Source organism: Panthera leo, chromosome D3 (genome assembly GCF_018350215.1).
Source record: "Panthera leo isolate Ple1 chromosome D3, P.leo_Ple1_pat1.1, whole genome shotgun sequence".
Classification (NCBI taxonomy): domain Eukaryota; kingdom Metazoa; phylum Chordata; class Mammalia; order Carnivora; family Felidae; genus Panthera; species Panthera leo.
Window position 1 is genome coordinate 4,764,629 of NC_056690.1, and position 23,356 is coordinate 4,787,984.

General features: G+C 48.4%; 1 protein-coding gene and 1 long non-coding RNA gene across 3 annotated transcripts in view; one reads left to right on the forward strand and one right to left on the reverse strand.

Moving 5' to 3' along the window:
- Nucleotides 1–23,356, reverse strand: part of LOC122203308 (transmembrane protein 132B) — a 326,990-nt gene that overhangs the window by 127,128 nt on the left and 176,506 nt on the right. The gene's annotated exons all lie outside the window — the stretch shown is intronic.
- On the forward strand, nucleotides 15,045–17,667 carry LOC122203310. Its single transcript, XR_006195123.1, has 3 exons — nucleotides 15,045–15,175; nucleotides 17,392–17,432; nucleotides 17,509–17,667. It is a non-coding gene; the product is annotated as an uncharacterized LOC122203310 (long non-coding RNA).

The following is a 23,356-nucleotide window of genomic DNA, read 5'->3' on the forward strand; positions in this document are numbered from 1 at the left end:
TTCAGCCTTTAAAAAGAAGGAAGTCCTTCCATGTGCACAGCATGGATACGCACCTGGAGGACATTATGTTAAATGAAAAGAAAAGGACTGTGTGATTCCACCCAGGAGGCTCTCTAAAGTAGTCTAACTCATAAGAAACGGGAGGCAGAGTGGTCCTTTCCAGGAGCTATGGGAAGGGGTAAAGGGGAGTCGTTGTTCAATGGGTATAGTGTTCTGGTTTTTCAGGATGAAAAAGTTCTAGAAACTTCTGTTGCACAAAGTAAATGCAGTTGATACTACTGTGCTATATGCTTCAAAATGGTTATCATGGTATATTTTATGTTAGCAGTCTTTTACCATAATATAAAAAGGAACCAAAGGGAATGTATTTGCTCATATGACAGAATATTCCCAGGTGGACAGACTGGATCTGGGGCTCAAGTAATATCATCAGGACAGAGTCTGTCTCTCTCTCTCTCTCTCTCTCTCTCTCTCTCTCTCTCTCTCTCTCTGATTTGACTCCACATACAAACAGCATCTCTTCATGCAGTGGTGTTTGGGAGTTCAGTCCAGACCCCATCATGTTCCTGCTGGTGACCTCAATGGAAAGAGAACCCCCTTCTCCAAGCCGTTCACATGAAAGCCCCATGCTTGAGTCTCACTGGTGAGACTTGGGTGACATTCCCAAGCCTAACCACACTACATCTAGAGGAATGATGTCATCTGAGCGTCCAGCCCCGGGACATGTGGCCACGCTGGGGACAGGGAAGGCTGTGACCCTACCCCAAACGATACAGACTGAGGGTAGGGCAAATGGCTCCCATAACACAGTAGGAGTGTGAATGCCAGAAAAATGAAGGATACAGAACTGGGTAAAAGCAGTCAACCCTGTGTTCGACTTTCACCCTGTGAATGTCCAACAGAAAAGAAGCAGGTACATTCTGGCGGCTCCCCAGACAGACATTTGCAGCAACTAAAGAGGTATTTGGACACTGTAGCACCACAGACATTTCTTATGATCGAGTAACAACTGCAGGGGCGCCTGGGTGGCTCAGTCCGTTGAGCGTCCGACTCCTGATTTTGGTTCAGGTCGTGATCTCACAGTTCATGAGTTTGAGCCCCGCATCAGACTCCTCACTGAGTATGGAGCCTGCTTGGGATTCTCTCTCCCCCTCTCTCTCTGCCCCTCCCCTACATACGCTCTGTCTCTGAAGAGAAATTTAAAAAAAGAATACCAAGTGAAAAGGTAGACCACAAAGGCACATTGTTTTATGGAAAATTACGTGTGTGCACAAGTGTGGACTGGAAGAGGTGGCCAGGTGACCTGCGGTTTACTGCAGGTGCCAGGCAAGCTACATCCCATATGTCGGCTCATTTCTTTCAAGTTTATTTTTATTAATTTGAGAGAGAGACAGAGAGAAAGCAGGGGAGGGGCAGAGAGAGAGAGGGAGACAGAATCCCAAGCAGGCTCTGTGCTGACAGCATGAGACCATGACCTGAGCCGAAGTCAAGAGTCAGACACTTAACCGACTGAGCCACCCAGGTGCCCCGTAGGCTGGCTCATTTTAACAACATGAAAAAAAGAAAGAAAATGATTTCACTGTTTAGAAAGACAGGGCTGTAGGTCTGTTTCTTCTGTGCTATTTGTTTGGTTTCATCGTACTGTTGTATAACTAAAGGAGAAATCATGTAATCGTTAAAAAAAGAAGACGACAATATCCCGAACACACGAGATTCCCCAGTTAATGGGGTAGAACCAGATAAACCAGATAAAGAGACAGGCAGATCTTCCCACGGCGCTTATCCACAGTTCTTAGTTTGTGTTTGTTCAGTTGTTTGTTTGTTTATTTCATTCAATATCCAGAAGTTGGTTAGAAACTTAACCGCGGTGGGGCGCCTGGGTGGCTCAGTCGGTTGAGCGTCCGACTTCGGCTCAGGTCGTGATCTCACAGCTCGTGAGTTCGAGCCCCACTTCGGGCTCTGTGCTGACAGCTCGGAGCCTGGAGCCTGCTTCCGATTCTGTGTCTCCCCCTCTCTGCCTCTCCCCTGCTCACACTCTGTCTCTCTCTTTCTCTCTCTCTCTCTCAAAAATAAACAAACATTAAAAATTTTTTTTCAAAAGAAACTTACTGCAGTGAACTAAATCCATCCATCCATAAAGCCACTATGTTTCCTGGTTCCTCGTGTCCGACAGACAAGAACCCCCCGTCATAACCCCTCACCTTGACTTCCTAGCCTGACCTTCCCGCTCACACACCGTATTCCAAACAGGTCCGTGCGATGCCTACAACAGGCATCGGGCTTTCCCGCCTCCGTGCCTTCGCTCCGGGGCCCCTCCTGTCTGTTATTTTCCCCGTCATCACCCCGCATCAGAATCTGCTCACCCTTCAAAGGTGCACCAAATGAAACTCTCCAGTGCAGGGGATAGAAGACACAGCTAAAATGCTTTCAGCACAGGCAGACATTCACACCTACTAGGGTGGCTTTAATAAACATTAACAATAAAAAAATAATAATAAATAGCAAAACATAAAAGAAAAGAACAAGTCCAGGGGAGGATGTGGACAAGTTGAAACCCTCGTCCTTTGCTGCTGGGAATGTCAAACGTGGCAACTGCCGTGGAAAACGATTTGGTGATGCCTCAAATAGTTCAACAGAGAGGGGCGCCTGGGTGTCTCAGTCGGTAAAGCACCCCGACTTCAGTTCAGGTCATGTTCTCACGGTTTGTGAGTTCAAGCCCCGCGTTGGGTTCTGTGCTGACAGCACGGAGCCTGCTTGGGATTCTCTGTGTCTCCCTCTCTCTCTGCCCCTCCCCCGCTCATATCTGTGTGTGTGTGTGTGTGTCTCTCTCTCTCTCAAAAATAAATAAAGGTAAAACAACAAGAACCTCTTTTTTTACTTCCAGCCACTAGCCTGTGCAATATTCATGACTCAGAAGCCCTAGGCCGGTATCCGACGTGGCTGCCCCACGTGAGTCACGTAAGTTGCTCTTGGGGACCAGAGCAGGGGTGCTCCAAAGAGGAATGGAAGCCCCACAGGGCAGGAAGTGAAATCCATCACCAGACTGGCTTTCGAGCTCGGGTTGTCCTGGCGAGACCTACCCATCAAAGACCGGGTTCATTTCCCCCCTCACCCCACTAATAACAAGGGACAGGGCAACCTTCATCATGCCGGTGGCCACTCACCCCGCTAAGCAGCTCCCCCCTGGCTGCACTGACCGTCCGCCGGCCCGAGTGGGGCCTGACCTCACCCTGACAAGCAGTGGGATGGTGGGGGAGGAGCCAGTGGGTGGCCCAGCCCCTGTGGGAAAAGTTGCATTTAGGGGATGGTGGGGAAGCTCTAAGGAATGGTCAAGTGACGGTACCTCCAACGCCCTCTCTACATGCGCGGCTCCCGAGCCCTGTCTCCAGGCTGGACCTGTCCTGTGAACCCCGGAGCCCTGTCCACCCGCCTGCGTGAAGGCCTACCGGGCACCCCACACTTGCTGTGGCCGGAGCTCCACGCAGTTCCCAGACCTGGTTCCTCCTGCCCGGGAATGGCCGCTCCGTTCTTCCAGTCCCTCCGGTAAAATGCCGCTGTCATTGTTGACCCTTCTGGGTTTCTCTCTCTCTTTCAAACAAGAGGGCCACAAAACATCAGCAAAGCCCGCCAGCTCCACATCAAAACATGCCCGGATTCTGAGCGGCCTCCTCTACGGCACCCAAACCCAAGCCAGAAGCATCTCTCACCTGGACGCCCACGGCAGCCTCTTAACCAGTGTCGCTGTGCCTGCCCCGTCCCCACAAACGACCCCCCAGAGGCAGGCAAAGATGTCCTTTGAAGATGTAAGCCGGGCCGTGTCGCACCCTCCAATCATTCCCCTAGTCATTCAGAATAAAATGCAGAGTCCTGACCATGGCCTTGTAGCCCCATAAGGTGAAGGCTTCACCATCGCCCTGCCTCGTGCCCCAGCACTGCCCACTTGCTCTCTCGGCTCCAGTGACGGAGTCGACTTCCTTTCGCTCCTTCAACGCACCAAGGCCAGCCCGGCGTCTGGGCCTCTCCAACGGCACCTCCCTCTGCCTGAGACGCTCTTTCTGGACTTAACCACATGCCTGCTCCTCCCGACTTCGTTCAGTGCTCCTTTTCAGGCAGGGCTTCTCTGCCACCTTAGGTGAAACAGTCATCCGCCTACCCCCACTCACAAGCCTGCACACCCCCCTTCTGTCACTTTGTACTTTCACTTTTCTTCAGAGCACTTAACCCCAACAGCTTACGTGTGTGCGTGTGCTTGTACATTTATGTACGCACGTACCTGTTACTTCTCCATCAACAGAATGGAAAACACAGACCTTTTCAACCTTGTACTCTATCACACCCTCAGCCCCAAGGTCAGAGCTTGGCACCAAGGGGGTGCCCAATAAAAAAACATCGAATGAGGGGCGCCTGGGTGGCTCAGTCGGTCGAGTGTCCGACTTCGGCTCAGGTCATGATCTCACAGTTCGTGGGTTCAAGCCCCGCGTCAGGCTGTGGGCTGACAGCTCAGAGCCTGGAGCCTCCTTCGGATTCTGTGTCTCCCTCTCTCTCTGCCCCTCCCCTGCTCACGCTCTGGCTCTCCCTCCTTCAAAAATAAATAAACATTAAAAAAAGAATTTTTTTTAAATATTGAATGAGGGGCGCCTGGGTGGCTTAGTCGGTTAATCATCCAACTTCGGCTCAGATCATGATCTCACAATTCATGGGTTCGAGCCCCGCGTCAGGCTCCGTGCTGACAGCTTGGGGCCCGGAGCCTGCTTCCGATTCTGTGTCTCCCTCTCTCTCTGCCCCTCCTCTACTCGCTCTCTCTCTCTCTCTCTCTCTCAACAAAAATAAACTTAAAAAAATTATTGAATGAACAAAGGAAAGCACAGCACACAAAAGAGAGAGAAGCCCCAGCACAGGACGAGGCTGTAGACCTGGGAGGAGCCCAGTGAGAGCAGAAATCACACCTGGAGGTTTGTGATGAATTTTTGAAAGATCCAACCTAACAACCAAAGGGTGAACTCAGAAAACTAACCACTACGAAAACTAATTCACACTGCAATAGGTTTAAAAGGCCTGGATCAATTGATAATGGAAAAAAAAAAAAAATCCCTAATGGGATGTTAAAGAAACTCTCGGCGATCCCATGACTTCAGCGAAAATGGAGGCTGGCGCCGTGAAGTCTTCACGCCCCAGTGAACTTAACACTTAGTCCCGCTAAATGCTACACGAATAAGGCACTTCTTACGAATTAATGCTCACAACAGTCCCGAGGCACATACTACGGTCATGGCCATTTACAGACGAGAGAACAAAGATTCTGAGAGCTAAAATTACTTTCCCCAAAGACTGTTGGGCTCAAGTTCTCCAAGTACCTGCCCTTCACTGATGTATAGAGCTTGGGAAGGAACAAAACACTGTCGCAAACATTGGCGGGGCATTTGACCCTCCCACACTGACCCCCTGAGGTGGATTCAGTCATTTGGCATAGATTTAAAGAGCACCTATGATGCACTAGACTGTTCTCTGGGCGCTGGGGATATAACAGGAGTAAAAGGACCAACAAAGTCCCTGCCCCTGTGGAGTTCACATTCTAGAACAGAGAGGCAAATGATAAATAAATCAGAATATAATTTCAAAATGTAATTGCTACAGAGGAATGAAAACAGGCCAGTGTGGTAGTGACTGGCAGAGAGGACAACTTTGGATTTGTGGCCAAGAAAGGTCGCTTCTTGGAGGGGACATCTGAGCAGAGACCTGAATGACCACAAGGGGCCAGCCATGCAAAGATCTGTGTAGAGTCTAGATAGGACTGTATTGTTGTTTCATTATATATTGTTGAAGCTGATTTCATTATACCTTGTTTCATTATATATTATTAAAGTTGGTATCATTATATCATGTCTCAGGCACTGAAGCACAGTGCCCATTCGGAAGGAAAGAGGGAAGGAAGGAGAGAGGGTGGAAGGAGGGAAGAAGGAAGGAAGGAAGGAAGGAGGGAGGGAGGGAGGGAGAGAGGGAAGGAGGGAGGGAGGGAGGGAGGAAGGGAGGGAGGGAAGGAGGGAAGGAAGGAAGGAAAGAAGGAAGGAAGGAAGGAAGGAAGGAGGGAAGGAAGGAAGGAAAGAAGGAAGGAAGGAAGGAAGGAAGGAGGGAGGGAGGGAGGGAGAGAGGGAAGGAGGGAGGGAGGGAGGAAGGGAGGGAGGGAAGGAGGGAAGGAAGGAAGGAAAGAAGGAAGGAAGGAAGGAAGGAAGGAAGGAAGGAGGGAAGGAGGGAAGAAAGGAAGGAGGGAGGGAGGGAGGCTGGGAAGGAAGGAAGGAAGGAAGGAAGGAAGGAAGGAAGGAAGGAAGGAAGGAAGGAAGGAGGAAGGAGTCAGAGTCATCCATCCAGGTGGGAATCCCTGGGCCAGTGGGCTCCATGGGAGTGGGGAGCCAGGTCCAGCCCTGCCTGGAATTATGTGAACCAGACTCTAAGACTCTTTCCTGCTAACTCTTGAGCAATATATTGAGTTGCACAAGACAGTCACTGAATAGTTCATGTCTAGATACCAGCAAGACCTACAAAGCCATCATATATTTGTCTTAGAAGAGTTAGTGCCTCACCTGCTGAAGCCATTATTTGGTAGCTGCCCTGTTCTCCTAATTGATTTAGGAGAAATCATCAATTAGCAAAATATCAATGCTAGTTAAAAGTTCCTGCAGTTCACATCATGGGACCTCACTGAAAAGAACAGGAAAACTACAATCTCAAATTGCATATTATATTCGGACAGTTTCTGATCATCGGGAGAGGGATAGACATGTGGCTTCACAAGAGGTTTCTCTTTTTTAAAATTTTTTAATGTTTATTTTTGAGAAAGAGAGAGAGTGAGCTCAAGTGGGGAGGGGCAGAGAGAAAAACACCGCATCTGAAGTAGGCTCTGAGCTGTCAGCCCAGAGCCCGACGTGGGGCTCGAACCCACGAACCACAAGATCATGACCTGAGCCGAAGTCAGACGCTCAACCGACTGAGCCACCCACCCAGGCGCCCCTGGCTCCTTTTCTTTATTCAACTTTCTAATATCGCCGTTTTCCATTCCCAGAGAGGGGATCCCTGGTGTCCCTCCCTCAAGCAGCCCCTCTACCCCTAGCTGTCTCCATTACATTTTGAGTCACAGAATTATCACTCACCTAAATGATCTCATTTCTTCACATACGTGTTCATCGTCTGTCTTTTCCGTCGTCTTTTCCTGGTGATGAGGAATCCTGTCTAATCCTGTTTTTTGTTATATTCCCAGTACCTGCAACGCTCTCTGGCACACAGGAGCCACTCAGGTTATATCCGAATACAAGGATGAACCCGCTTGTCTTACATATTAGTAAACTGAATCCCATAAACGTTAGGTAAGTTGTCTAAGGCCACCCAGCTATCTAGCGGCAGACTTAGGACTCAAACATAGGACCCTTGATGGTTGGTGGGCTCAATCCTTAGGACACGTGGCCAGGGTCCTGGCACTTGGGATCCTTGATGCTGGGATTGAACCGAATGCCAATCGTGAGACGCACAAAGACGGCAACGATGATCTGTTTGTATACAGTCGGGTCTTGAAAGCCGGGAAGAGATTAACATTAAGGCTTTTCCAAACAACAAACGTTTCACCTACCAAAGACAGTTTGGAAATGTTCCTCTTCCGTAAATGACACTAGCAAATTAGAAAATCATTTCAAACCAAGGGGCAGAGCATAGCCGATAAAAGTGAGCAAAGTCTCATTAATGAGATATGGTGACGTGGAAACACCACAATTCTTTTTCACGGCAAAACTGCTGTAATTAAGCCAGAGTGGGCCTGCGCTATTTAGCAAAATAAATAATTAGCCTGTGCCCTTGAAGCCAATTGCTAACTTCAGTATTGGGCTAATACTCCTGCAGTCTGGCCTGGAAATCAATTCCAGAACTCACGCTCGGGGCACGGGGTAACTTGCACAGGGCAATTAGAGTGAACACCAAAGTTGCCTGGTGCGCCTCAGACCCCACAATGCAAATGATGCGTCATGAATGTTCAGACTGGTTTTTAATTATGAACACCAGAAAGGGGAGCCACGGCGAACTCCTGCCCGTCCCCCAATCCAAAAGCTAAAGAGAAAGGTGGCCCCGCCCCATGCAGACATTTGACATGCTGGACCAAGCTGGAGAAGGCCAGAGAGTGCAAGCAGGCACCTCTCACCTGACAGAGGTGACCCCCGGCTGGGCTGGTTTTTCACCATTAGCATCAGGTCACCCTTTGGATACATTTTAAAACTTTTTTTTTAACATTTATTCCTTTTTTGATATAGAGAGACAGAGCGTGAGCAGGGGAGGGGCAGAGAGAGAGGGAGACACAGAATCCGAAGCAGGTTCCAGGCTCCGAGCTGTCGGCACAGAGCCCGACGCGGGGCTAGAACTCACGGACGGCGAGATCCTGACCTGAGCTGAAGTCGGACACTCAGCCGACTGAGCCACCCAGGCGCCCCAACCTTTGGATACATATTAACCGTGACTATCCTGGACCAAGAAGGAAAAGAGGGCCTCGTTCTCCATTACCACCTCCAAATTTCCCACCCTCAGCAAAAGAAAGCTGGATTCGAGCTGTCCTCCAGAACTTCCTTTCAAAGCAGGGAGAGTTCAGATTTCAAGGACTCTCCCGTGAAGTGACCGGATTTTTCTCACATGCACCGTCATGGATTTCCAAAGACAATCGGTCCAGGCAATCACAACAATAAATAGAGAAAATGGGCCAAAATAAAATTGATTTTGCAAATCAAAAATGCAGGATGATCAGCACAGAGAGAGGGAAAGTTATGAATAACTAACAGTGTTTATCTTAGAAAAGGCAGTAGGAAATTAATTCTGAAATGCACATCACACTCTGAACCCAATCCCATTACCATCCAGCCCTATTGTGGCAAGAAAAGGACGTAGCAATTCGGACCACAGCCTGAGTTCCACTCTGATCTCAGGGGATGCCCAGCCCACAGAGGATTATGAATGTTGCACTTTAAAACTATCCTCCCACTGACGAAAACCCATTTGCATTATAAGTAGGATTTGAGTAAAGTGGTCTGGGTCAGGAGACAATTAGAAGTGTCATCAAGTCCAGAGGAAGAAGTTCAATGGTGTGCTTAATATTTGGGAAACAAATTCTTACCCTACAACTTAAGGTATCATGGAACATGATACTCTGAACACTAAGACTGAAAGCCTCAACATCACGGGCCCAGTTAGAGTTCTAGAGGGAACCTGCATTCTTAAGTCCCAAACTCCATCCCTAAGCCTAGCTCATTAACATGAGCCTCTGGGCCTTGGGCCTGAGGCTTTGTGAATGGCTTAACAACAACCACAAATACCAAGACAATCGTGTAGACCAAAGTTCACAGGTCGGTAACTGTGAATCAGCCAAGTCCTCTTCCAGAAGAAAGAACCATATTTTATTGGTGGCAATCATCCTCAGGAAAATCACAAGAACTTTTTTTATTAGGAAGCCTTTATACAGGCACCTGGGTGGCTCAGTTGGTTAAGTGTCTGATACCACTTCAGGTCATGATCTTGAGTTTGAGCCCGGCGTCGGGCCCTGTGCTGACCGCTCGGAGCCTGGGGCCTGCTTGGGATTCTGTGTCTCCCTCTCTCTCTGCCCCTGCCCGGCTCTCTCTCTCTCTCTCTCTCAAAAATGAATACTAAAAAAAAATTGTTTAAAAAAGAAGCCTTTATAGAAACTTAACCCATGGTGTTATAAATTCAACATCCAGTCTGAGTTTAATGAGCATATGGAAACAATATCCATACCCCCAAACCCACACACGCTTCCCTTGGGTGACACCCACTTATTCTCTAGATCTGGCGGGGCGTCCCCCTCTTCCGGAAAGTCACGTCCGACCTCCCAGACTGTACCAGACCTCCCTGTTTTACACTCAAATTTCCTAATATTTCTCCATCACATCATTTCTCATAATTCTCCTTAACTGCTTGGATAATTCTTTCAGACCCGGCTTCACTGCCAGACTCATCAGAACGGTCTTATTCTCTCCGTTCCGCACAGCACCCCACCAGCCAGCACATCACGTGGTAAGTCGAAACAAAGTTATTTACGAAGTTGTTTATTTGGATAAAGAAATAAATTAATACCTACTTAGGAATAAAACTGGCTGAGAGTTCTGATTTACAAATTCTAAACGCTAAATTTTCTCATTTAGTTGGAGACCCAAGTACAGTGAACATACATGATTCTAGCCAACCTGGTGTCTATTTCCTTCTCTGTGACGTGGTTCACGTGCAGCTCAGACTACGTGAAAGTCTGGGGTCGTCACATGACCCAGGCCAGGCCAATCGGTGTGTCCTATTCCACTGGTCGCAGCGATTGGTTCAGAGGTGGGCACGTGACTCGGGCTGGGCCAATGAAGCACAAGCAGCCATTTTTGTCGGGATCACTGTGTGAGCGGATTCCCCAACTGATAGGGTGAAAGTCTAGAGCTGCTGAGACTGTCTTGTCAGCCCACAGGAAGTTCACGTGGCCGACAAAAAGCTGAAAGATGGAGAAACAGGTTCTTGAGGATATCATCATAACACCTAGATCCCGTTGTGCCTGATGTCACATGTCACCTTGGATTTTACTACGTGAGCTAACTGCCTGTCTGGATTAAGCCATTTGAGTCGGGTGTCTGCTGCTTGGGGACAGGATTGAGTGCAACATCAAAGGAGCTGGGGACCAGGAGACAAGTGCACTTTCAGTCAAACCACCTCGCGCTCACAGTAAGGGCAAAATGAATGTAAGATCCAGGCAAAGGAGGTTTCTCAGAAGAGGACGGGGTGGGCCGGGCCCTGAAGGCGGGTGAGAGTCAGAAGGGCAGCGAGAGGAGGCGGCCTTTGCTGGCGGCAAGGAGAACAGCGCGGCGGAAAGCGTGGGATCGCGGCACGGGGAAGGGGCGAGGGGGCAGCCCGCCCCACTCGGCGAGGAGACCCACGCGGTACGAGGTGGTGCGCGCGCGGCAGAGCAGCAAGAACGCGCCCCGGGCGTAGGGCGCAGGCTGAGATCTGAGGCTCCGGAGACAAAAAAAAAAAAAAACCCAGAGGGTCACAAGCACTCGCAGCGGATGCCGGCAGAGGGTCACTTACAAGCAGTTCTATGGGCGAAGCCTGCAAACTGGAACGGAGACCCGCCGCCCTTCGCGGGGACGTTTAGGTGTCCGCATCTGGAACTTGACAACACGCTGCATCCAAGCCAGACTTCGGGGTTTGAAACCACCAACAGGAGACTGACTGTGTGGCCGCGAGCCCGCGTTCCTACGTGACAACCAGGGGCTAACGCTGCCGGCATCTCCCGGTTAGATGGGTGCCTCCCCCCAGCCCGCCACCCCTGCCTCACTGGGTCACAGGACCCACTGCTTGTCCCCACGTCATCAGCCTGGCCACGTGAGCGTTACCTGTGCGACCCTGACAGAGAGGAATCTCGCCCTGCGTCAGACTCCCAGGCTCCATTTTTGTCTCTTTGAATTCGGAGAATCCACAGCGCCTTTTTTTTTTTTTTTTTGAAGTTTATTTATTGAGAGAGACACGGAGAGTGGGGAGTGGGGGGGAAGAGGTGCAGGCAGAGAGAGGGAGAGAGAGAACCCCAAGCAGGCTCCACACTGTCAGCGTGGAGCCCCACGTGGGGCTCGATCTCCCCAACTGGGAGATCATGACCTAAGCCGAAATCCAGGGTCAAATGCTTCACCCACTGAACCACCCAGGCGCCCCCCACAGCCCCATTTAAAGAAGGTCTTACTTTCACTGCCTTGGATACTGCCCATGCCTTCCCCCCCGTGAGCCTTCTGGTCTAACTTTTGAAATTGGTTCCCACTAAGATCACCTCCCTGGTGGCCTTCATTAGTCAATGGTTGAGGAAGCCCTTGGCGAGGAACAGACTCGTAACTCAAGAGACCCACGCCCCTTGCCACGGAAAACACAGGAGACGTGGGAAAATAGGCAGGCAAAAATAACACTCGGAGAGGCGCAGAATTTTAAAGAGCTCTTTAAAAACTTGCCAAGGGAGAAACAAACAAACATGATGTTGCACCGTCTTCAGAAAGAGCAGAATTCAAAGATTACGAAGAACGGCCAAGATGAGATTTTGTGAAAAACTTCTAGCTCCTTCCTTGTGAGTGAGCAGCCGGCAGCCAGTCTTCAAACAAAGTGGTTTCTCTTCAGACCCAGCACCACTGACGTGCACCAGCGATGGTGGCCCCAGTGGACTCTGAGGGACTCGGTTTTATTGAGTCATTGGACTCTGGGCTATCTGTGGGCTGAAACAATGGAATGTTCACTGTTCAAAAAGAGGGAAGCACTTAACAATAACTGCCCAAGAGGGCAAATGGGCTGGACTGGAGGAGAGGGGATGTCCGTGGTTTAATTCAGATGCATTCTCAGGAGCTTTAGAAAGATGGGCCTTGGTCAGTGAGACCCTCGGGCAAGCAGGAGGGGGCTGCAGAGAAGTGGCCCCTAGACGGACTTGAGCCAAGGACACCACAAGTTGGTGTTTCCCCAAGAGGGGACGAGGGTCCCTGTGCTGGACCCGGGAGGCAGCCTTCCTAGCTGTGGCCTCTCCCCCTGTTAACGAAACCACATCTGATGGCCCCATGGAAGGGGTCACTAGCACCGAGGCTGAGGGGACCTAGTGGGCTGCACGCAGGGACAAGACTGACGGGGTGTTCCGGAAGGGGCTGGGCGGTGGCCAAATGGCGAGGTCCTGAGAAGATGTCAGTTGCATGTGAGGACGACCATGAGCCTTTGGCCACATACTTACTATATCTGTGGCCGACGTGGTCTTCGGGCACACAGAAAATTTAAACGTTCTCGAACCCTCACTGCCTCATCTGTGTCATTAGGGGTATCATGGAGAGAAAACCAAGACAACCAGGTGAGCAACGAGAGGGCTCATTCTTCCCATCGGGGTGGCTCTTGTGAACACAACATCCCCTTCTTCTACTCTTCTTTGTCCTCTGACCCTCAGGACCCCACAGGTCACCCCCGCGATGCTGCCCCGTGTGACAAGGGCAGGACTTATCTCTGTCAGGATTCCCAGCCCCAGCCATCCTTGGAGGTGGGCACCAAAGACGGCCGAGCCCTTAAACACAGGCCTCACCTCCAGGGGTCCGTCCTCTTGGCTCAGTGGCACCCCCGTCTCCACCAGCTGGCCCCCCACTGGACCGTCACCAGCCCTGAAGCAGCTCTGGGGTGTCTGCGGCTCATGGCTCGCCAGTCCCTGAAAGGTCCCACCTGAATGGCCCTCGCTGGCCTCCTGGGGGGTGCAGCCCCCTCCCCTCCTCCCCTCCGGGATCCCAGACTTGTGACACCTATAAGCCGTCTTTTGCCCAGGTTTCCCTGTTCGCGGAGGGAGGGCAGACCAGCCAGCGCCATCGGGCGGACACCAGCCGTGAGCTGTACTTTAAAATAAACACACGCCAACTAGGGCTTTTATCTGAGCCCCGTCCCACGGCCCACATTTTAAGCCTCAGGGACACCTCCACCTCCTACCTCCTTCTCGTCTCCCACAGAGAATCTGTCCCCGAGTCCTGCTGGTTCCGGCCAGACTCCTCTCTTGTATCTCTGTCCTCCCCGCTCCCACTCAGCGAATCTTACTGAAACTGCCTCATGACAGGCCTCCGCCCCCTTCTTCACACCCCCACCCCAGAGTTTGTCCTGAGACACACACCGCATCATGCCGCTCAAACCCCCGCCCCCAGCCCGTGCACAAAGCTGGCTTTGCTCCATTAGGAGGACACTCGGCCACTTGTCTGCACCTGCCAATCTAGCCCGGCTCCTGCTATTCCCATCGCACGTGCCTACACGTGCACACCTGGGGGCCCCTTAACCGTGCTCACCCGGACACACACATCTGCGTGCCTTTGAACCACGGTCACCTGCGTGTGCACACCTGGGGGCCTTTGCTCCGCCCCTTCCTCTGCCCCAGGATGCTCTTCCCCCAGCCCTGCCCTTGGAGAGCCCCACTGGAGCCCTTGGAGGGTCCACTGTCGTGGACACGATGCTCTGGACAAAGCCCCTGTTCCCTCGTCTCTCTTGCCCTCCCCTTGCATACACCTTGCGCGGCTGGCTGACGGTTGTAGAAACTCAGAGAGAAGGAACTGCATTTTATCTTTTGTTCCGTCCCGGCTCCCGCGATGCTCCCCACCCAAACTAAACACTCACAACTGGCTGAACAGAATTGTGCTCCCGTGCGCAGCAAGAGCTAACCGTAATTAATACAGAAATCGGGGACCCCCTATTCCGAGCTCTGAGCACAGGAGACCAATTCATCCTCTGCCCCAATTCAAACCCAAAATGGCAGAGCCAAATTGGCAAACACGAGCTGGAAAGAAAACGTTCAAGCCAAGCAAAATCAGGAGGAAAAAGGCAGTCTTGAGGGAGGAACTAATGAATCTCTGAGAACGCGAAGAGGAGAAAGCAGCAGCTGAAGACCCATTTCGCAGCCGCCCGTCCCAGGGATCAGCTTTTTGTCACTTGCTGTATGTGCAGCTTTATAAGCAAGTGAGAGAATCAAAAGTCCCCTCTGAGCCACAAAATGCTCATGAACTTCAGAAGGGCAGAGGACTGCCCAGCCCGGAGCCTGCGGGGGGCGGGGAGGGGGCCCTGGGCCCAGTGCAGATGGTGTGTGTGTGTGTGTGTGTGTGTGTGTGTGTGTGTGTGTGTGTCTCAGCAGGGGGAAAATGAGACAACTGTAAGGAAGTGGACTAGATTCAGCTTTGGAGAGGAGTTCTCGGTTGCGAGAGCAGAGATTTTGAGGAGGAATTAGAAAATACATGGCTTGCTACAGAAATTATAAATAAAATCTGGAAAGTTCAGACATAGGATCTGAAAGAATTTCTCAAGCACCTGCCATGTGCCAGGCTCCGAGGACACAAAGATGAATAAGAACCAGTCCTTTCCCAGGAGAGCAGAGTGATCTGGGGGGAGAGACCCATGAATAGACGTGATATGATCCGGAGTGGGGACAGCACGGCTGCACCAGGCACAGGACACGGGGGCAGGGACGGTGCACAGAGGAATGAATGTTAACAAGGCAGGTTGTAAAACACACTAAAACCTTTACCTCCATCTTCCCCTGGTAGCTGATAGCTCCGCGGCAGAGGGTGGGGGCAGGACAGAAGAGAAGAGAATGCTCTCTCTGTCCCAGAGACCAGGTCCCAGTAATAAGGTGAGTCCTCCACAGCCCTTTAAGACCCCAGCTCTTGGATCCTTCTCACAAGGAGACATCTTTAGGCTGTTGCCTGGGCACAGTTTTAGGAGGCATTGGAAAAGTGCACAGTTATGGGGCGCCTCGCTGGCTCAGTCGGTTAAGCATCTGACTTCAGCTCAGGTCATGATCTCACGGTTTGTGGGTTCGAGCCCCACATCAGGCTCTGTGCTGACAGCTCAGAGCCTGGAGCCTGCTTCAGGTTCTGTGTCTCCCTCTCTCTCTCTCTGCCCCTCCCCTGCTCACACTCTGTCTCTCTCTTTCAAAAGTAAATAAACATTAAAAAAAAAAGAAAGTGTGCAGTTAGGACCACACAGCTGGGGACCATAACTGACATGGTCTGGGGTTTCATCCTGACCATCTTCCCGGGAAAGTGTCTCATTTTGATCAACCAGAAATCGGCCCCATTTCGCCTTCCATCAGTTGGCTAGGCTGGGTTTGCTGAGGCAACAAACCACGCGGGAACTGAGAACCGCTTCAAAGCTAAGTTTGTTTCCATGCTGCACATAGAGCAGGGATTATCTGGGTGCCCCGCTCCATGGGTGGCCAAACCGTGCCTGCCACCTGTTCTCACGACAGAAGGGTTACTGGCACACAGCCTTGCTCACTCACTTACTGCTTCTGTGCAAAGCCTACGTAGCCAGAACTATTTACTATTTACTATCCAGCCCTTTCCAGAACACGTGTGTCAATCCTTGGTCTGCCGCAGGTCATTTCACTCCAGGACCCATCACCTGGGGAAGAGTTCCAGAAAGTTCTGCGGCAGTAACTAAATGCTCTGACCCGAAATTCCAAGTGAATTATATGCAGCTGCCACTCACGACTCACTGGCCAGAAATCTTCGTGTGGCTCTCCTCAACCACAAGGGGGCTGGAGGTGGTAATCAAATTATTGAGGAGCTTCACCAGTGACCATACACACTTTTAGATTCCTTCCTTTTTTTTTTTTAATGGGGATAAGGAAGGGCTTGAGATGTTTTTCTTTTTTGAGAGAGTGCTCATGTGCACATGAGCGGGGGAAGGGCAGAAGGGGAGGGAGAAAGAGAGAGAGAGAGAGACGGTGGGAGAATTCTAAGCAGGCTCTATGCCCAGCATAGAGCCCGACGTAGGGCTCAATTTCAAACCGTGAGCTCATGACCTGAGCCGAAATCAAGAGTCAGACACTCACCTGACTCAGCCACCCAGGCGACCCCCTCCCTTTTAAAAGAAAAAAAAAAGAATTCTGTAAACCCTTGAAAACAATCCATCCCAGGAGAACCATCTGTGAAAGCAATCAGGAAACTCAGAAGACAGTCACGAAAGAATATGGGGCGCCTGGGTGGCTGGGTTGGTCACACGTCCGACTCTTGATTTCAGTTCAGGTCATGATCCCAGGGTCATGGGTGGAGCCCCACATCAGCCTCTGTGCTGAGCATGGAGCCTGTTTAAGATTCTTATTCTCACTCTGTCAAAGAAAGAAAGAAAGAAAGAAAGAAAGAAAAGAAAGAAAGAAAGAAAGAAAGAAAGAAAGAAAGAAAGAAAGAAAGAAGAAAGAAAGAAAGAAAAGAGAGAGAGAGAGAGAGAGAAAGAAAGAAAGAAAGAAAGAAAGAATAAGGACACCCCTCCAAAAAATAAACACACACACACACACACACACACACACACACACACACACACACACTCTTCCTTCTTCGATTAGTATTTTTTCTTATTCAAACCTTCAGGCACCAGCACATCTTTGCAGATTTCCCTCAAACCCTTTAGGAGAGTTCTGTGCGCCTTCCCAGGCTGGGCAGAACTTCAAATCTGATTTACTTGAGTTTCTAAGTACGTGCGGGGATGCCCACGAATGTCCCTCCGTGACAGGCTTCATCCTTGTCGGCGCTCTGTTCTGGCCTCTGAACCGAGTCCCTCCTTTCCCAAGAGAGCGGTCGCCAACGCTTTTGACGGCTCCTTACTTCCTCGCCTCCCCTTCTCTCCCCCTGGAAGGGGCTTTATTCCCGCTCCTCCCATCCCTTCCATTTCCTCCCACCCCATTGTCCCCACTCCTGAAATGTGCAGTGGCCTCTGTACCACGGCAGACTCCCCCTCCCCCTCCCCCACCCCCAATTAGGAATCCCTCCAGAACTCCCTGGACTCCTCAATGGCTGTTTGTGGCTATTAAAACTCGAACTGCTTATTTCTTCTTTTAATACAGAGAGCACTTCTGTTCAAGTTGCTGGAGGGCGTTGGACGGCGAGGTATATTTCACGTTTTTAATGAGTCCGATTCAGTGCAGACTCATTTTAAGTTCTACGTTTAAAGTTTCCTTATTAGCTTCACAGAGGGGGGAAAAAAAGAAAGCAGCATCGGTGCCCGGCCTTCACAGCGTTCGCCACTTCACCTAGAGATAGTTCAGTTTCCGCCGGGATCGAAAATCGGCGTCAGGAAGGCCCCGCATCCACTCGCGAAAGAGAAGCAGCGGCAAAGGCAACAGGAAAGTGTTCAAGCGGGAAGTAAACACGCTGAGGAGTTTCACAAGATCACCCAGAATGGAATGCTTTCTGTCTCCTTAAAACTGTATTTATAAATGTTTCCCTAAGAGATAAATAAGCAGATTTCTGGATGACAGAAATGTTTTCTCTTTGAAGCGTTAAGCAAGATGTTTGCTGTCACAGCTCTGTCTTTGGAAATGCCTATCTGAAAGCCCTTCAATTGCTGGGAAGGCCAAACTGCTAGCCCTTGGTTTCAGAACAGACGGAGTCCTCACTCCATCACCTTCACATCCAGCGGGCTGCTGGGAAAAACCAGAGACGCCCCCCCACACACACACACTCACACACACACACTCACACACTCCTGGTTGACACAGGCACCTTCTGCACCACCCGCCACCATGAAGGGGTTCCCGGCGGAAAATTGAGGAGAGAAGGCAAGGAATTCAATGCCAGCATCTTACTTTACGCGTCTCGTTTTGTTTTCGATGCCGGAGCAAAGTTAGGCTGCGGTGCTTTGGGGCTGTGAAGTTGCCATAATGATAACTTTGCTGCCTGTTCCTGAAAACGGAAATTTGGCATTCACAACAGGGCAGCATCGGCAGAGGTGGGTCCAAGCCAGAACCCAAAAATCTCTGTTCAAACGAGCCCTACTTGAAAGCTCCATTCAGCTCTCCAGAGCCATGTGCAGAAGCAAAACAATAGTAAATTCAGCAAAGACAAGAGATGTCTTCTGTTGGGCCTGGCCCTGTTCCTAGGCTGGGGGATTAGGACCAGCTGCCCAAACAGTAATTAACAAGACAGGGACAACCCAGAAGGGCAGTGTGATTGGCCGAGGCACAGAGACAAGCAGGGGTTGGCACGCACAGGCTGAGAATTCCAGCATTCTCCGGGGCCCGGTGACAGTCACCTGCCCCCACGCACTGGCAGAGTTTAAGAAACGAACGTGCATTTGCAATCTCCAAGAGTTGAATCTGAATACGGCAAGCAACAAGAGGTATTTTCCAAATGTACTTGGTCCCCTGTCCTTTATGTTGTTTGGCGGAAGGCCTCCCAACAGCCTAATATACTGTATATCACGTTTGGGAAATAACTCTGCGAGAGAAGCTTTTCAGTGATTTCCCCCCGCCCTGGTTTTCAATGTAAAATTTACTTTCAGGTCAAAGGTCTCGAGCAACAACAATACACATCTTTTAAAAGATTAAATTTCATCAAGATAGAATTATAAAAATATGAGGGCTGGAAAAGAATTTGGAGCTTGCCAATTTTTTTAAATGTCTGTTTATTTTTGAGAGAGCGAGCATGAGTGGGGGAGAGGCAGAGAGTGACGGAGAGAGAATCCCAAGCAGGCTCCCTGCTGTCAGCACAGGGCCGGATGTGGGGCTCAAACTCCTGAACCATGAGATCATGGCCTGAGCCGAAACCAAGAGTCGGACACTTAACCGACTGAGCCACTCAGGCGCCCCTGGAGTTTGCAGATTAATGCTCTCATTTTGAGAGACAGGATATTGAGGCTCAAAGGGACAAAATGTCTGTGCCTAGACAGACACACAGAAAGCCGGGTGGCAGCCAAAATTCTGATCTCTTTTCCCCCTGATGCTCGACCCAGGGTTCTGCCTCATTTCATACTGAAGCTTCTTGTCATCGTTAGGAAAAAGAAAAAAAAAACCTAGGAAAAACAAGTGTGATGGGAAAAAGCAGCAACTTTTATAGTCTACGAAAAGGTCACCAAATGCTCTCATTTAAAAGCGATACCATGAAATCTGAAAGTAAAATGCAAGCAGCAAAAACTCAAAGTATGTGAATGAGCAAAAAAACATTTTTTAATGTTGGGCTGTAAGGCGCTGACATGCAAAAATTGAACAGAATTATCAGGAAGAATATAGGAGACAAGGTTTAAGATTTTGGTGAGAGAGGGGCACCTGGGTGGCTCAATCGATTGGGTGTCCGACTTTGGCTCAGGTCATGATCTCAACAGTTTGTGAGTTCGAGCCCCGCGTCGGGCTCTGTGCTGACAGCTCAGAGCCCAGAGCCTGCTTTGGGTTCTGTGTCTCATTCTGTCTCTGCCCCTCCCCCACTTGTACTCTGTCTCTCTCTGTCTCTCAAAAATAAATAAATGTAAAAAAAAATTTTTTTTTAAAGATTTTGGTGAGAGAGATAAACTACACAGTCACAGAACAGAAGATTGATAGTGTGAGCACCATAAAATTTTAAACATATGTGAGACAAAAGATTCCATAAAAAAATGAATGGATGAGACAAATTAGAGACAATATCTGGTCCATAAGTAAAGACCTAACATCCAAAATACATGATGGACACCCACAAATCAATAAAGATAAGCTCATAGCCAAATAATATGAAAAGGGATTGCACAGAAAAGGACATGCAAATGGCCAATAAACACAGAAAAAGATATTTGACATCGCCAGCCATCACTGAAATGAAAAATCAGAACGATAAGAAGATACTGTCACTCCCCAAAGTGACGACATTCAAAAGGTTTTATAATATCAAGCACTGAGGAGAATGCAGGGAAATGAAAGCTGTCACACATTACTGGATTTGTACAGCCATCTCATAAAGCAACTGGCTGCTTCAAAATGTTCTGAATATGCAAACCCCGTGACTGGAAACCCTTCTAGAAAAGTACGTACAAATGTTCACAAGAGACATGTGCGACTGCAATGAACCCACCATTATTGGAAACAATAAAAATTTGTAAACAAATTCAGTGTCCATTGATGCAGGAATGGCTACATAAGCCATAATCTACCCCTATCATTGACTCTTTTATAGCAGTTAAAACAACCAAGATGGACAACCATTGCCTTCCGGAATGGTTGCCTGGATAATCCCAACCAGCCCTCCCACAGATGACAACAAGAAAAGCTGATCGAAATGTAAGGATGATATACTGAAGGAAACCCAAAAAAGTGAAAGAACAAAACATGAAGAATTAGTGAACCAGAATGCAAGAGATGACAGAGGCCAGGGATTGGAGGTTTCATTCCCTCAATGACATTTGTGAGTATCAGAGGGGGCGGCTGAGAGGATGATAGCTTTTGACACCTTATAGGGCTGTGGACACACACTGAAGAGACACACACACACACACACACACACCCCACACACACACACACATTTAAATTGGTTTGGGAACCCCCAGGGCCATATCATGGGAATGATACAGAACCAAAAATGGGCCGCCACTCAGTTTGATTTCAAATCATGTCAGTCCCTGAAAGTGTACGTATCAAGGTGATCTGAGTTTTCTCTGGTGTCCTAGAATGCTAGTGCTCCTAGCCACCTACAAAAGCAAACATAAATCCTCTTGGAGAAAGGTAAATTCATCGAAGGACTCCAATCATTTTTACACACAGTTCTGAAAACACAATGTCTGGTATATAACAAAAAATAACCAGACACGAGGAGACAACCCAGTAGGAACTGTCAAAACATGAATATTCAAAAGAACAGACTACAAAAATGCACCTGCACGGGCATGTAATGTTGCAATTCTCAGTCACAGTCTTAGATTTATTTTTTAATATCTAGGGGCGCCTGGGCAGCTCAGTCAGTTAAGTGTCTGACTCTTGGTTTCGGCTCAGTTCATGGTCTCATGGCTTGTGAGTTCGAGCGCCAAGGTAGGCTCTGTGCTGACAGTGTGGAGCCTGCCTGGGATTCTCTCTTTCCTTCTCTCTCTCTCTCTCTTTCTCTCTCTCTCTCTCTCTCTCTCTCTCCCCCCTCCCCCGACCCTCCCCTACTTGCTCTCTCCATCTCTCTCTCAAAAATAAATAAACTTAAAAAAATTTTTAATATTTTGAAAATAACTTCAAATTTACAGAAAACTTGCTAGAATAAGAATATTATGAAAAACACCCAGATTTGCCTACTAACATTTTACCCTATCTGCTTTATCATTTACATTGTTGTTTGCTCGCCCTCAAGCCTGTGTATTCCCTTGCTCTCTATGATTTAACATATGAAAATCAATCAACATACTTCACCCTAGTAATAAGTTTAAAAAGAAAATATATGATGATTTCAACAGATGGAGAAATAGTTTGCTTGACACAATTCAACACAATATATCCTCTCAGCAAAGAAGAAACACAACAAAACTCTCTCAATCTCATAAAACATATCCACACAAACACCCAAAAGGCTACAGCTAATAATATATATAATAATGAAAGATTTGAGTGCTTCCTCCATAAGATCAGGTAGAAGGGAAGGTTATCCAAAGTCACCATTTCTTTCTTTTCTTTTTTTAATTTTTAATCTTTATTTATTTTAGAGAGAGAGAGAGAGACAGAGCATGAGCAGGGGAGGAACAGAGAAGGAGACACAGAATCCGAAGCAGGCTCCAGGCCCTGAGCTATCAGCACAGAGCCCGACATGGGGCTCAAACCCACAAACTGCGAGATCATGACCTGAGCCAAAGTTGGACGCTTAACCGACTGAGCCACCAAGGCACCCCCGAAGTCACCATTTCTAAACAACATTGTACTGGTGTTCTCAATAATAAGGTGTGAAGGGGTGCTTGGGTAGCTCAGTCAGTTAAGTTCTGACTTTGGCTCATGTCATGATCTCACAGCTCATGAGTCTAAGCCCCGCATCGGACTCTGTGCTGCCGGCTCAGAGCCTAGAGCCTGCTTCACATTCTGTGTCTTCTTCTCTTCTGCCCCTCCCCCACTCACACTCTGTCTCTGTCTCTGTCTCCTTCAAAAATAAACATTAAAAAATGTTTAAAAAATTAATAAGGTAAGAAAACAAAGTAATAGGTATTCAAATTAGAAAAGAGGTAAACTGTCTTCATTAACAGGTAACATAATTGATGGTTAAATAGAAAGCTCTAAGCAAACTATCAAAAAAAGTTATTAGACAGCCAAGTGAGATTAGTAAAGCCACAGAATATAATGTCAATATAAAAAAAATGCATTTCTAAATTAAAATTTTAAATAAGAATAGCATTGGCAGTAGCATCAAAACATACTTAGGAATAAATGCAACAAAATATTTGCAATATCTGCATGCTATAAACTATAAAATACTGATGAGAAAAATATATATAAGACCTAAATAAATTAACGGTTCTTCAGGATCATAACACTGAATATTGTTAAAACGTATGTTAATTCTCTCCCAAATTGATCTACAGATTTGATGTGATCTTAGTCAAAAATCCCAGTAGGCTTTTTTTGTATAAACTGATAAACCAATTCCAAAACTTAAACTGAAATTCGAAAGACTTTGAACAGCAGAACAATTTTGAGACAGAAGATGAAACCGAAGAGCTTATACTATCTGGATTCAAGATAATTAAAATAATGTGGACAAATAGACATGTAGCTACATGGCACAAAATAGAGAGTCCAGAAATAGACTGGAAAAAAATATATAGTCAGTTGATTTTCAAGAAAAGTATCAAGGTACTTCAATAAGGAAAGAATTTTTTCAACAAATGGCAAAAAAAATCAATGGTAGGAAATAAGGGGAAAGTAAGGGAAAAATAGAAAAGAGAGACCAAAAGAAAAAGAAAAGAAGCTGGACCTTTACCCTCATGCCATTTGCAAAAATAAACTCTGATGAATTCTAGTCCTAAACATTTTTAAAAATTTTTAATGTTTATTTATTTTTGAGAGACAGAGAGAGAGAGAGGCAGAGAGCAAGCAGGGGAAGGACAG